Source organism: Erythrolamprus reginae, chromosome 1, assembly GCF_031021105.1.
Source record: "Erythrolamprus reginae isolate rEryReg1 chromosome 1, rEryReg1.hap1, whole genome shotgun sequence".
NCBI classification, from domain to species: domain Eukaryota; kingdom Metazoa; phylum Chordata; class Lepidosauria; order Squamata; family Dipsadidae; genus Erythrolamprus; species Erythrolamprus reginae.
Genome location: NC_091950.1, coordinates 162,562,021 through 162,575,029, shown reverse-complemented (window position 1 = coordinate 162,575,029; position 13,009 = coordinate 162,562,021). Strand labels below are relative to the sequence as shown.

Genomic DNA, 13,009 nt, shown 5'->3' with positions numbered 1-13,009 from the left:
TGTGATTTGCATAACTATTGCTTATTTGACCCCTATGACAATTGTTAAGTATTGTACCCCATGATTCTTGACAAATGTATCTTTTCTTTTATGTACGCTGAGAGCATATGCACCAAGACAGTCGAGTCAGTCAAGGTGACTGGGGTCCGTCCTTGTCCATCTGTCTGGGAAGTGTTTGATCTGGTGACACCTGATGAAGTGGACAAAGCCATTGGAGCTGTGAGCTCCACCACCTGTCTGCTGGATCCGTGTCCCTCCTGGCTGGTCTTGGCCAGCAGGGAGGTGACATGGAGCTGGGTCCAGGAGATTGTTAATGCTTCTTTGGGGAGGGGGTCCTTCCCGGCTCCCTACAAGGAGGCACTTGTGCGCCCCCTCCTCAAGAAGCTTTCCCTGGACCCAGCTGTGATTAATAACTACCGTCCAGTCTCCAACCTTCCCTTTATGGGGAAGGTTGTTGAGAAGGTGCTGGCACTCCAGCGGTCCTTGGAAGAAGCCGATTATCTAGGGCATCAACAGTTGGGTTTCAGGCCCGGCTACAGCATGGAAACTGCTTTGGTCGCATTGATGGATGATCCCTGGCAGGCCTGAGACAGGGGTTTATCCTCTGTCCTGGTGCTTCTTGACCTCTCAGTGGCTTTCAATACCTTTGACCATGGTATTCTTCTGCACCAGCTGAAGGGGTTGGGAGTGGGAGGCACTGTCCTTCAGTGATTCTCCTCCTACCTTTCCAGTCAGTCGCAGTCAGTGTTAGTGGGGGTCAGAGGTCGACTTCTAGGTTACTCCCTTGTGGGGTGCCTCAGGGGTCGGTCCTCTCCCCCCTGCTATTCAATATCTACATGAAACCGCTGGGTGAGATCATCCAGGGGCATGGGATGAGGTATCATTAGTACGCCGATGATACCCAGCTGTACATCTCCACCCCATGTCCAGTCAACAAAGCAGTGGAAATGATGTGCTGGTGCCTGGAGGCTGTTAGGATCTGGATGGGTGTCAACAGACTCAAACTCAACCCTGATAAGATGGAGTGGCTGTGGGTTTTGCCTCCCAGGGACAATTCCATCTGTCCATCCATTACCCTGGGGGGGATTATTGACCCCGTCAGAGAGAGTCTGCAACTTGGGCGTCCTCCTCGATCCACAGCTTACATTAGAGAACAATCTTTTAGCTGTGGTGAGGGGGACATTTGCCAGGTTCACCTGGTGTACCAGTTGCGACTCTATCTGGACCGGGATTCACTGCTCACAGACACTCATGCCCTCATCACCTCGAGGTTCGACTACTGTAATGCTCTCCATCTATTTGCTGGCTGAGAAGAAAGAGATGTCCATATGCTATTGTAACATAGAGTAAGATATATAAAAATGTAATGTACTTGTGCTTAAACCATTTCAAACACAACATACAGTATTAGGGTTATAGTGCCTATGAACTCTTATTTTAAAAAGAATGAACCATTCAAAAGTAGGATTTCAGCTGTACCTATCACTTTAAAAGTGTTGGCTTTTTTGTCTCTTCTCCCTTCATTTTCAATATAATGAAAAGCAGTGACATAATAACAGCCCAATCTATATGCTTTGTAATGAATAATAAAGTGTTTTAACCTCTTTAGGGACTTAACACCACATTAATCCTTTAATCCCTAGAAAAACCAATTTTGTTGACATGTAAAGGGGATATTTAACTTCAGCCAATTAATTTTCTACTTTGGAGATAACCATGATTATGATGATCAGATTGAATTGATTCATTAGAGCCTCCTTATTGTGTATAAGGTGATAGCCTTTCCACCAGATATTTGTATCAGAAAAGAAATTTACATCTCCCATTTTTGTTTCCTTCTTCTCTCTCCCTGCTTTTTTTTAAAAAAACAAAAAACTTTGAAATCCTGAATGCTTCCCATTGAGTACTGCTGCAAAAGCAGAGATATCACAGAGCTATTAAATACAGCTCATACTACTGCCACAATTTAGCTTGATTTGTATTGTTTTTGTGACATGTTTTAAGAAGGTGCTTTTTTTTGCTTTTTTAAAAAAGATCCTTCCTAAGAGCAAGGTAAACGTTTGGTATGAAATAAGCTGATAAACATAAGGATGACAGTGGTTTTTCTAAGTCTGAAAAATGACTATGGAACATTGAAAGAGAGAAATTATAGCCTTCTGTCATCTGTGTTACTTAGAAATGTTACTAGACCTGGAAATCTGAGCCAGTGGTTCAAGAGAGTTGGATTTTGCTTTAATGGTATGACTGTAATTTTTTGGAAATGTAGGTAGGGCATAAAAGAGATGATGGAGAATCTGAACACTGAATGAACATTGTCTTCTTCATCATCTGGGTGGGCTCAACGTCTAGGAGTGGCAGATAGGTTGAAACATATTGAATAAAATAAGATTTTTTTAAAAGAAAGTAAAATAAACAGCTAAATATATTAATAACTGTTACTGAACAATTGCGGGCAGAATTTACCTACCTGTATATTGTAACATTTTGCTCCTTATAAAGAGATAGAGTTGAATCTGTAGCATAAATAGAAATTACACGAATGTACTGGAAATTTACTTACAAAAGAGATAATCAATGGAATCCCTGTCTGAACTTGAGTGTTTCCTTGCAGACATTTCATTACCTAACCAGGTAACATCAACAGTGCACTTGGTGATGTTACCTAGTCAGGTAAAGAAACAGCTGCAAGCAAATAACCAATTTCAGACAGCAGCAAGGAATCCACAGTTCAACCCTAAACTACATACATACATAAATACATACATACATACATACATACATACATACATACATACATACATGCATATTCTTTTATTGAGAGAAGTAATCAGGTGGTAATTATTATTATTATTATTATTATTATTATTATTATTATTTATTAGACTTGTATGCCGTCCCTCTCTGGAGACTCGGGGCAGCTCACAACAATATCACTATAAAACTGACAATAAAAAAAGAACATGGTCACGTCCAAGGGTCTCTATACAGAATATCCAATAATCTGTGGCTGTATCAAACATATTATTCTTACCAATAAAATTAACCATCTTACTATTTCCTTTTTCACCTTTATTCTTTGTCTGCTGCAAGCACTTTGTCTTTATATGTTACTGTTATTGCTGTTAAATGCTTTCTTCCCTTCCCAATGAAGTTTTTTAAAAAAATATTTGAGCAAATATTTATACAAACATGTCACTGGACAGCATATAACAAAATAAACAACTAAGAACTATAGAAACAACTCTTAAACACAATTAAGGATAAATATCACTAAGATTGCAGGAGAATGGTTAAAAAAAAGACACTAGTTTTGCTACTTCTTCCACTGAACATCTAAGATGAAATAACTTCAATGAGTTTATAAGAATTATAACATGTGCATATAATGCCTAGGGACCAACCAAGGTAAACTGAGCAATAATAAAAGTTGCTATATTAACACATTTAATCAATTGATAACCACAATGATCCATTACTGCTGCCTTCATACTTTCTCAGTGGAGCTTAGAACTCTGAATTGAGCTTCTGCTCATATTTCTTGAACTTGTGGAGATTCCTCCACATGATTAGGAGCTTTAATTAACTTTTTAAGCTTTCTATCAGCAGGCTGAATCACTGCATAGGGTTAGGGCAGTTAAACTCATGGCCCGTAAGCTGGATGCGTCATGTGTTGGCCCCACCCCTGCCTGGTTTAGCAAAGGGGGAAAAAGTCCCAATACATTATGTGATGTCACCATGATGACATGAGTTTGACACACCTGGGTTAGAGAGATAAAAATCTTGAATTATATCATATCACAAGCTCTTCTGCTCAAAATCACAAGGTTGTCTTTTATTTATTTTATTTTTATTTATTCTTTGTCCAATATACAATACATATGGGAGAAAATAGACATTAAGTAATATATATAAGGATAGTAGGTAAAAAAGAAGAGACGTAGATGAGAGGGAGAGAATATATAAGATATATGAGAAAAGGAAAGACAATTGGACAGGGGACGTTAGGCACATCAGTGCACTTATGTACACCCCTTACTGGCCTCTTAGGAACCTGGAGAGATTAATCGTGGAGAGTCTAAGGGAGAAATGTTGAGGGTTGGGAGTTGACACTATTGAGTCCGGTAATGAGTTCCACGCTTCGACAACTCGATTGTTAAAGTCATATTTCTTACAGTCAAGTTTGGAGCGGTTGATATTAAGTTTGAATCTGTTGCGTTCTCTTGTGTTGTTGCGGTTGAAGGTGAAGTAGTCGTTGACCAGAAGAACATTGCAGCATATGATCTTGTGGGCAATACTTAAATCGTGTTTTAGGCGCCGCAGTTCTAAGCTTTCAAGACCCAGGATAGTTAGTCTATTTTCGTAAGGTATTCTGTTTCGAGTGGAGGAGTGAAGGGCTCTTCTGGTGAAATATCTTTGGACGTTTTCGATAGTGTTGATGTCTGAGATGTGGTGTGGGTTCCAGACAGAAGAGTCTTCTCAAGAACTTCTGGGAATCATTCACAATTCAAACCTAATCACATGTCTAAATTTTATATTATATCCATACTTGAAATGTGGAAATAAAACAGGTCTCTTGAGGCACCCCATTGGGGAAGGATGAATATATCTGGCACAGGTGAATATTTGCTACTTCATTGGTTCCTGGAGAAAAGGTGTGTTATTTTCTATCCTGAGTATTTGTCCCTTCATGAATCTTATAACTGGGTTTTCTCCTGTTAAAGTGTGTGTGTCATTCAACCATTAAAAAAAAAATAAACACTTTCTTCCAATGGTAAATTAATATTTCCTTTATTGACTCCCTTTTCATGAATGTGTATTTTGTACAAGGAACAACTAGCCAATCTGTTTCTCTGTAATTAAATTGGCTTACAGAATAATCACAACCTTGCTTGCTTTCTTCAGATTACATGGCAATTAAGTTTGGTATTACCATGAAAAACCAAGAATTTCTAATGATGTCATTACATGGTTATTTGTACAATACAATACAATCATTTAATTATACATGCAGCATATTTTCTTCAGTGCAAAAATTGATTAAAATAATGCTCATGCTAATGTTATGGGGTCTGGAATAAGTGCCAGCATATTTTATGTTTCAAAATATCAACATAAATTTTGATAGATTTTCTAGAATAAAGTTCTTAAATTATATATTAATTTACCCTTTCCTTCTGATCTTCCTAAGAACTCTGTACTGCAGGCCAAGATTACATTGTTCTTTTTTCAGTTTCACATTATTTCACTCTGTATTCTGTATTCTGAATTATCTCATGTTGTTCCTCACTGAATTAATTCTTTCCAAAACTATTTCACCATATAGGTTCTTTCCCCCCCCACCACCTAAAATGATCCATCTAATCTTTGTAAATATTGCCAAGTAATCATGGGCCCTATTTAGAATTGGAGATACTATCAAAATTGTGGGGTACTTCCTTTTTGAAGGTGCAGCTGCACTCTGCTTTTTAGGAAATTGGCTAAGACTAGTCCTTTTCATCACCCTTTTAATTATTAAGTAATGTTTAGATGTTAAGTGGTTAGATGTTTAGATGTTAGGTTCAAAACATATTTTCTTTAGAAATGTTGTTAGCCATTTTGAATGCTTATACAAGAAGGTTATAATGCCAATAAAAATGGCAATATCCTCTTAAAATTTCATAAAACGAATGGAAAATGAATATTGGACTCTATTTGTTTGTTTAGTGAGTGTATGTATCCCTGGAATCATGTCAAACTTTGAGCAACCTGCTCCTGAAATACAGTAATAAGATTAAAAATTAACAAAAGCCACACCAGATACTACTGACCTGCAGGAGAGAAAGAAACATGTTGGGCACTGCTGATTTAGAGCTTCCTAGGGATGCCCTTTCTCATCTCTTTCACTTCCGTTTACAAGTGTCTGCAGATAAAGTCAGCAATATAAAAATGATGGATGCAACCAGGTAATCAGAGCCCTGCCCCTTTTCAATGTGTGGAGGTTTGATTGTTTGCACCTGCTATTTTGACATTGTTGGACTCTTCCATCCTCTCTTGCTGATGCCCTGGATGACAGGGCTTAGAAATACTTGTATAAAACTAAGGTGGCTACTGCCTATCATAGTGATAGACAATTGATAGATAATTAGTCTAATAACTAGTTTGATCCATGCATTAAAATTGTATAAAAAAGGAATTCACAAAGCAGTGATGTCTTGAGCCTTTCATATAGGCAGGCATGAGGTTAAATTATAACTAATGAACTATAATATTGCCATTTTTTTCCTTTGTGGTTCTAGTACATCAGTATGTTCCCATGTTCCTCAATGGGCTTACTTTCACACACAAAGGAATTACAAGTACAGTGGTACCTCTACTTAAGAATGCCTCTATTTAAGAACTTTTCTAGATAAGAACCGGGTGTTCAAGATTTTTTTGCCTTTTCTTAAGAACCATTTTCTACTCAAGAACATGGAAAAATTTCCCAGGAAATTTGAGAGCGGCACGAAGGTCCAGCCAGTTTCCTGCCATTCCCCCTTTAATCACGACCATCTTGAGCTTTTCTGGGCTGCCAGAGGAGCCTTTTAGTTTAGTTTAGTTTAGTTTAGTTTAGTTTAATCAGATTTGTATGCCGCCCCTCTCCGCAGACTCGGGGCGGCTCACAGCAATAACAATACAATGTAAAACAAATCTAATATTTAAGTAAATTTAAAAAACACCACAAATTAAAACCAATCATACATACTAGCGTACCATGCATAAATTTTATAAGCCTAGGGGGAGGGAACATGTCAATTCCCCCATGCCTGACGACAGAGGTGGGTTTTAAGGAGCTTATGAAAGGCTAGGAGGGTGGGGGCAACTCTGATATCTGGGGGGAGTTGGTTCCAAAGGGTCGGGGCTGCCACAGAGAAGGCTCTTCCCCTGGGTCCCGGCAAACGACATTGTTTAGTTCACGGGACCCGGAGAAGGCCAACTCTGTGGGACCTAACTGGTCGCTGGGATTCGTGCGGCAGAAGGCGGTCCCGGAGATATTCTGGTCCAGTGCCATGAAGGGCTTTATAGGTCATAACCAACACTTTGAATTGTGACCGGAAACTGATTGGCAACCAATGCAGACTGCGGAAGGAAGAGGATGCAGGTAGCAGCAGCAGCAGTCACCGCCTTTTGGTAAAAGGAGCAGGAGGTTCCCCCTCTTGCCTGCCTGCATTTCTCTCTCTGGCACAGTGTATGGGGGCAGCCTTGTGTCACGTGTATGGGAGGCGTGTGCTCCTTGCCACCTCAGAGTCCCTTTTTTTTTAAGCCGTAAAGGTTTTGGCTTTTTTTGATTCCTCTCACCTCACCTTCTTCTTTTGGCAGTGACTGTCCTCCTCCTCCTCTTCTTCCTCCTCCTCCTCCCACCCAAATTCTGAGTTTTTATTTCTTTCCTAATGGGTTTCAACACATTATATGCTTTTACATTGATTCTTATGGGAAAAATTGCTTCTACTTTTCTGCTTAAGAACATGGTCACAGAACGAATTAAGTTCTTAAGTAGAGGTACCACTGTATATGTATCCCAGGATAAGGTTACAAGATCTAATCAGGGTTGGCCACTGAGACCAAAGGTGTAGTCTTCAGAGTTTTGGACTTGTGCGCACATAAGTGCACACACACATGTATATGCACACAAAGAGATTCATTGTGATAAGAAGCACAATGATAGAATGTTGTGACAATGAGTTAAACTAGCAAGAAGATGAAATGTTGACATTTGTTTTCCTGGATTCTGTCACAAAAGTAGCAATATCCAAGAATTGCTTTAGAATCTACTGCTCAAAATTTGTCTCCTGTTAGAATTGTTTGGTGCTGTGCTTAAACATTTTGTTACTTTGATATTGACAGACAACCATTTCCTAGGTAAATATAGCTGGTAAATGCAATGGCGCTTTAAACTGTTTGTGTAAAAATATAGTCATTATAATTCCCTAACAAGTAGAAAAGGGAACAATTATTTGCTGTCATTATGTACTGTTTGCTAATTATGCTCATCAGGTAATAGACGTGAATACATTAATTTAGAGTTTTAATTATCCTTTTGAAATTATTTTGATCTTATTGAAACAATATTCATTTTTAATTCATATTTTCTTCTCTCTAAAATCCTGCCTCCAACTACTTGTCTATGGAGATTCTCAGTCATTCAGGTCATGGTTGTTCCAAAGGTGTTTTCAAGAGACAACTGGACTTTCTGTTTTTTTCCTTTGAAGATGTTTCACATCCAATAAGCTTCTTCAGCTCTGAAGAAAAACCAGAAAGTCCAGTTGCCTCTTGAAAAAGCACTTTTGTGATAAACATGTTACAAGTCACATTTCAATAGGAAGACTAGTTGAGTATCCTAATCAGCTAGGGATTTGATTAGCTTTATTGTATCTAAATAATGTGGTTTCTTCGTGTTGTCATACTTGTACCCTCAACAATACCAGGGGACAGATTTATTCAAGTTTCTATTCCAATAGAATCTGTCATCTAGGAGCTGGAAAACTTGACTTGTCTTATGTCCTCCTATGATTTCTTCCGAGATTCCCCATAATAGATTGATAGCATCATTCCTAAATTGTTTCTTGGACAACCAGAAGAATGTTTATGCTCATTATTTTTTGCCTGACTAGGGCTCGCAAACAAATTTAATGTGGCCATTGTAGATTTGAACTTCAATTAGCATATGAAATGTAAAGCAAATGCCATCACAATCCCCATGATAAATTGCACAAGCAGCATGGTGCCAAATGAAACCAGAACTTCATCCAATGTCTTAGCATGGCTTAAAATGGATTGTCAGTCAGACTTATGGGATATGAAGAAAGAAACAGAAGTCCAGTCAAGAGATATTTTATATTCATCCCTAGCCAACTTTGGCCATTGAAAGTATTCTGCCTATTCTCTCAAGGTGCTTTAAAAAAAAAATTGGCAACCTTTTTTTAAAAATTCCTCTGCTTTCATTTATATGGCCAGTTCAAATCTAGGCAATTAAACATTTTGTTTGTACCATATAATTAACTGTGTTCTCATTCTGTAGGCAATACACATATCCCTTCGGGCTAGAATTTTTGTAAATGAACAAGTACCATGGATCTCTGGTCTCCATTACTTGAACTGATAGAAAGTTCAGAAGGAGAAGCAAGAGAAAAGAGAAATTGTTCCTTCTGCCAGTGTCCCTGCAATTATTTTACTATCGTAAATGAAGAACAGTGTAGAGCGGAATGGAACAGAACAGAATGGAGCGGAATGGTCCATAAACACTCAGTCTACATACAAACAACAAAGTAATAGGTCATAGATCACAAATCATTGTTACAATCATTAATCATAAGATAAAAACAAGTGATAAACAGGAAAAAGATAGGAAATCTAGCTTTTATCCAAATCGATACCACATGGGAACTATGCAAAGCTTACATTTTTATGTTTTTGTAAATGGCACCAATATTATCCCTTTAATATAGATACATAGTTGTTGTGACTGGTCCACATCTGGCTCAGCTGGTCACAGATTTCGAGGACCAGGAGACAGATGCGCATTGGTATCCTAGCCAGTGTTCTTGTCACCTGAGTCTGAAAGTGAGAGTGAGGGGAAGTTAGAAACTGAGCATCAAGTAGAGACTGTAGTACCCCTCAGAGGAGAAAGATGAATTAGAGGGCGAGCCCATGTTAGATGCCAGAGTCAGAAGATTTATGTTTAGACAAAAATATCTGAAAAGAATGGGGTCTTGGCATTCATAGCTTTAGGGAACACTTGGCCATGCCTTGTCACTATATAAGAGATAGCCTGGGGATAACTAGGCATGGCGAACAATGTTTGTAAAAGTCATGGCCATGTGGGAGCTCTGGAGTTCAAGAAACACTTTGCTTGCCGATCACTCTAACCAATGTAAGGTCATTGTCATGTAATCTCATCATCTGAAAAAAACACTACTGGGAACAGTAAATCTGTTTGACTGACAGAATAACTTCACAGGAATTCCCCTAATTGAGCTTTGGCTTCCGGCCCAGGACCTGTTCCTTTCTTAGAGGCAATTAAGCTGGGAATAATGCCAGTATGGACTAAATTAAATTTGGATCTATTTAACTAGTTTTTTATCTGAACGTTATGTTAGCAATATCACATTTTAAGTATCATCCCATGAGAGTGTGGACTTTTTTTCTGATAGGTGGGTGGTCTAGACCAGTGTTTCCCAACCTTGGCAAATTGAAGATATTTGGACTTCAACTCATGGCACCGGACCAGAATATCTTCGGGACCGCCTCCTGCCGCACGAATCCCAGCGACCGGTTAGGTCCCACAGAGTTGGCCTTCTCCGGGTCCCGTCGACTAAACAATGTCGTCTGGCGGGACCCAGGGGAAGAGCCTTCTCTGTGGGGGCCCCGACCCTCTGGAACCAGCTCCCCCCTGAGATTAGGATTGCCCCCACCCTCCCTGCCTTTCGTAAACTCCTTAAGACCCACCTTTGCCGTCAGGCATGGGGGAACTAAAACACCTCCCCCTTGCCCATGTTGTTTTGTTGATTGATTGACTGTGTGCCTGTTTTTTATATATACTGTTTTTTTATGAGATTATTAATTTCAATTGGAATCTGGATGGGTGGGCATTGGATTTGGTATTGTGTACTGTACTGTTTTTTATTATTGTTGTGAGCCGCCCCGAGTTTGCGGAGAGGGGCGGCATATAAATCCAATAAACCTAACCTAACCTAACCTAACTCCCAGAATTCCCCAGCCAGAGAATGCTGGCTGGGGAATTCTGGGAGTTGAAGTCCAAATATCTTCAAGTTGCCAAGGTTGGGAAACATTGGTCTAGACCAGTGGTTCCCAACCTTTTTTGGCCATGCCCCACCTAAGCATCTCTAAAATCCTGAGGCCTCCCCTCCCCATGATATATAAGAGGAAGCCTAAAAGGTCATTAACTAGGTTTAAACAACATTCCAATTGCCCCCATTAAAAATGAAATTGCCCCCCTGTGGTTTAGGGGTTTGGACAGAACAATAATAAACATGCAGGTATTGCTTTTTCAATATAGCAGTGTTTATTGTTGTAGCCAGTAAGGAACCAGTATAATTTTCTTACAGAGAGTCTTGCTGTTGGAAAAGAGCGGTAGATAGTGTGTTGATAAGAGGAAGCATGTTTTTCTCAGTGATTAATTATATCTCCTTCGCTACCTTCTTTTCACGTAAAATCCATTTGTGATGTGCCAAGGCTCGGGTTTACTTGAAACAATATTGTCCAACCTGAAAGTCTTGGTCCAGTACATAATTACAGCTTTTTGTAATTATCATTTCCTTCCCAGCCAGTCATCCATAACTCACTGAGGATTGTAGAAATAAGCGCCAAGAAGGGGGCTTCAAAAGAAAACATTTGTTTATGGAAGCTTCTTGGAAAAAACAAAACTCCAGTTAATTTTATTTGGTTCTATGCTTTTAAGAGAAATAACCTTCTTCATTAGCATGAACATTTAAAAATATAGCCATATTGTTGTTTGAGCTCTTTTCTTCCAAGTTTCTAAATTTCACTTTTGCCCTTTGTTTGCAATTGAAGGTTGTGTTTCTTTTTTGCATGGAAATATTAAAAATACTGAAGATATCAAGTGTCTGTCTTTGTCTCTCGGTCTCTTTCTTTGTCTAAAGATTCACAACTTTAAAGGATTGGGATCAAACCATCTTATCTTGCAGAAATATTAAGAGATGATACTGTTGTTGAAACATTCTCAACAGAGCTTTTCACCTCAATGACTATTTTACTTTAGCATGCAATAACAGTTGCTTATGACCAGTTTTCAAATAATAAAGAGAATAGTCTTGAATTTAACACAATAGCCTTTATATAATTGCAGTTTTTACTGCATCACTAAGCACACTGTTTAGTTCAGCTGGTGCTTTTTTTTCATAGTAAGATTATTCTCAATGAAGAAAGCAGCATGTACATACTGGCTCAAGTTCCTTCATCTGGATAACAACTCCAACATGCTTTCCTGTCATTGGAGTTGCACCATTAGAACTGGCATAAAGCCTAAGCTTCAGACCATATTGGTCGGTATTGGTACTGTTCATAGTTTTATACAGCTGTGTTTGTTGACAATGGAGCAGAAAAAAAAACTTCACATCAACATCATTTTCAGATATCTACTATAAAAACTGTCATGTTAGCAACACCTGTGCATTGTTAAGTTGCAATTAAAATTATTTTGCAAGATTTATTTATTCTATGAGCTGGTATTGTTCTGGTCCAACTAAGGCAATCCACAAATCTTTTCCCAAGGCTTTGATCTTCAAATAAACAAATCCTTTATTCTCTCTTACACAGAATATCAGTAGCAACAATTACAAGCAGAGTTGTGAGATCATGCAAAATAAATACTTTTACAATGCATTTCACATTCCAAGCTCAAAAACTGAAGAAGCAAATCTCTCTCTAAGCAAAGGATTCTTATCGATGCTAAAAAGGCTCTACTTGGTTTTCTAGTTAATCTAAATTAGCACATTCTGTCATAGTTTATCAAAAGATCACTTTTTCCAGGGCTATGATTCAAGCCATATTTCAAATACGCAGGTTGTCCAAAAGCACATTCTTTTCTGCTAGATTTCAGGAAGTGACACCTTAGTTATTTACACAATTCTAACACTTGCAGATTCAAAACTTTCCCCCCAGAATTTCTTCTCTTTGTTTTGTGAATCTTTTGAACCTAGGATTCACCCATGGGCTGTCTGTTATTCCCCCATTATCTGAAGATGAACTACTTTCCATGCTAACTTCTAAATCATTGTCTCCTAGCTCTGGTCCCCACTGCCTTCTGACAACCTTCTTAAATCAGGGTAAGCTAAAGTCTCTGTTTCCTCATCCTCAGAATCTGATACTTCCTGAGGCTGACAAGGGACACACACAACAGGTATTCTGTATCATTATCCAGTTATTATTATTATTTATTAGATTTGTATTCCGCCCTTCTCTGAAGACTCAGGGCGGCTCACAGGAGCCTGAATAGATTGAGATGCTGTCTTTC

The 13,009-nt window shown here is 38.7% G+C and overlaps 1 protein-coding gene across 1 annotated transcript in view; it reads right to left on the bottom strand.

The window, feature by feature from the left end:
* CCDC93 (coiled-coil domain containing 93) overlaps nucleotides 1-12,506 on the bottom strand; it is a 249,195-nt gene extending 236,689 nt beyond the window's left edge. Inside the window, exon 1 of the mRNA XM_070731005.1 lies at nucleotides 12,503-12,506. The gene's annotated coding sequence lies outside the window, so the exon portion shown is untranslated. The remainder of the gene's footprint in view (nucleotides 1-12,502) is intronic.
* Between the last annotated feature and the right edge of the window lie 503 nt (nucleotides 12,507-13,009).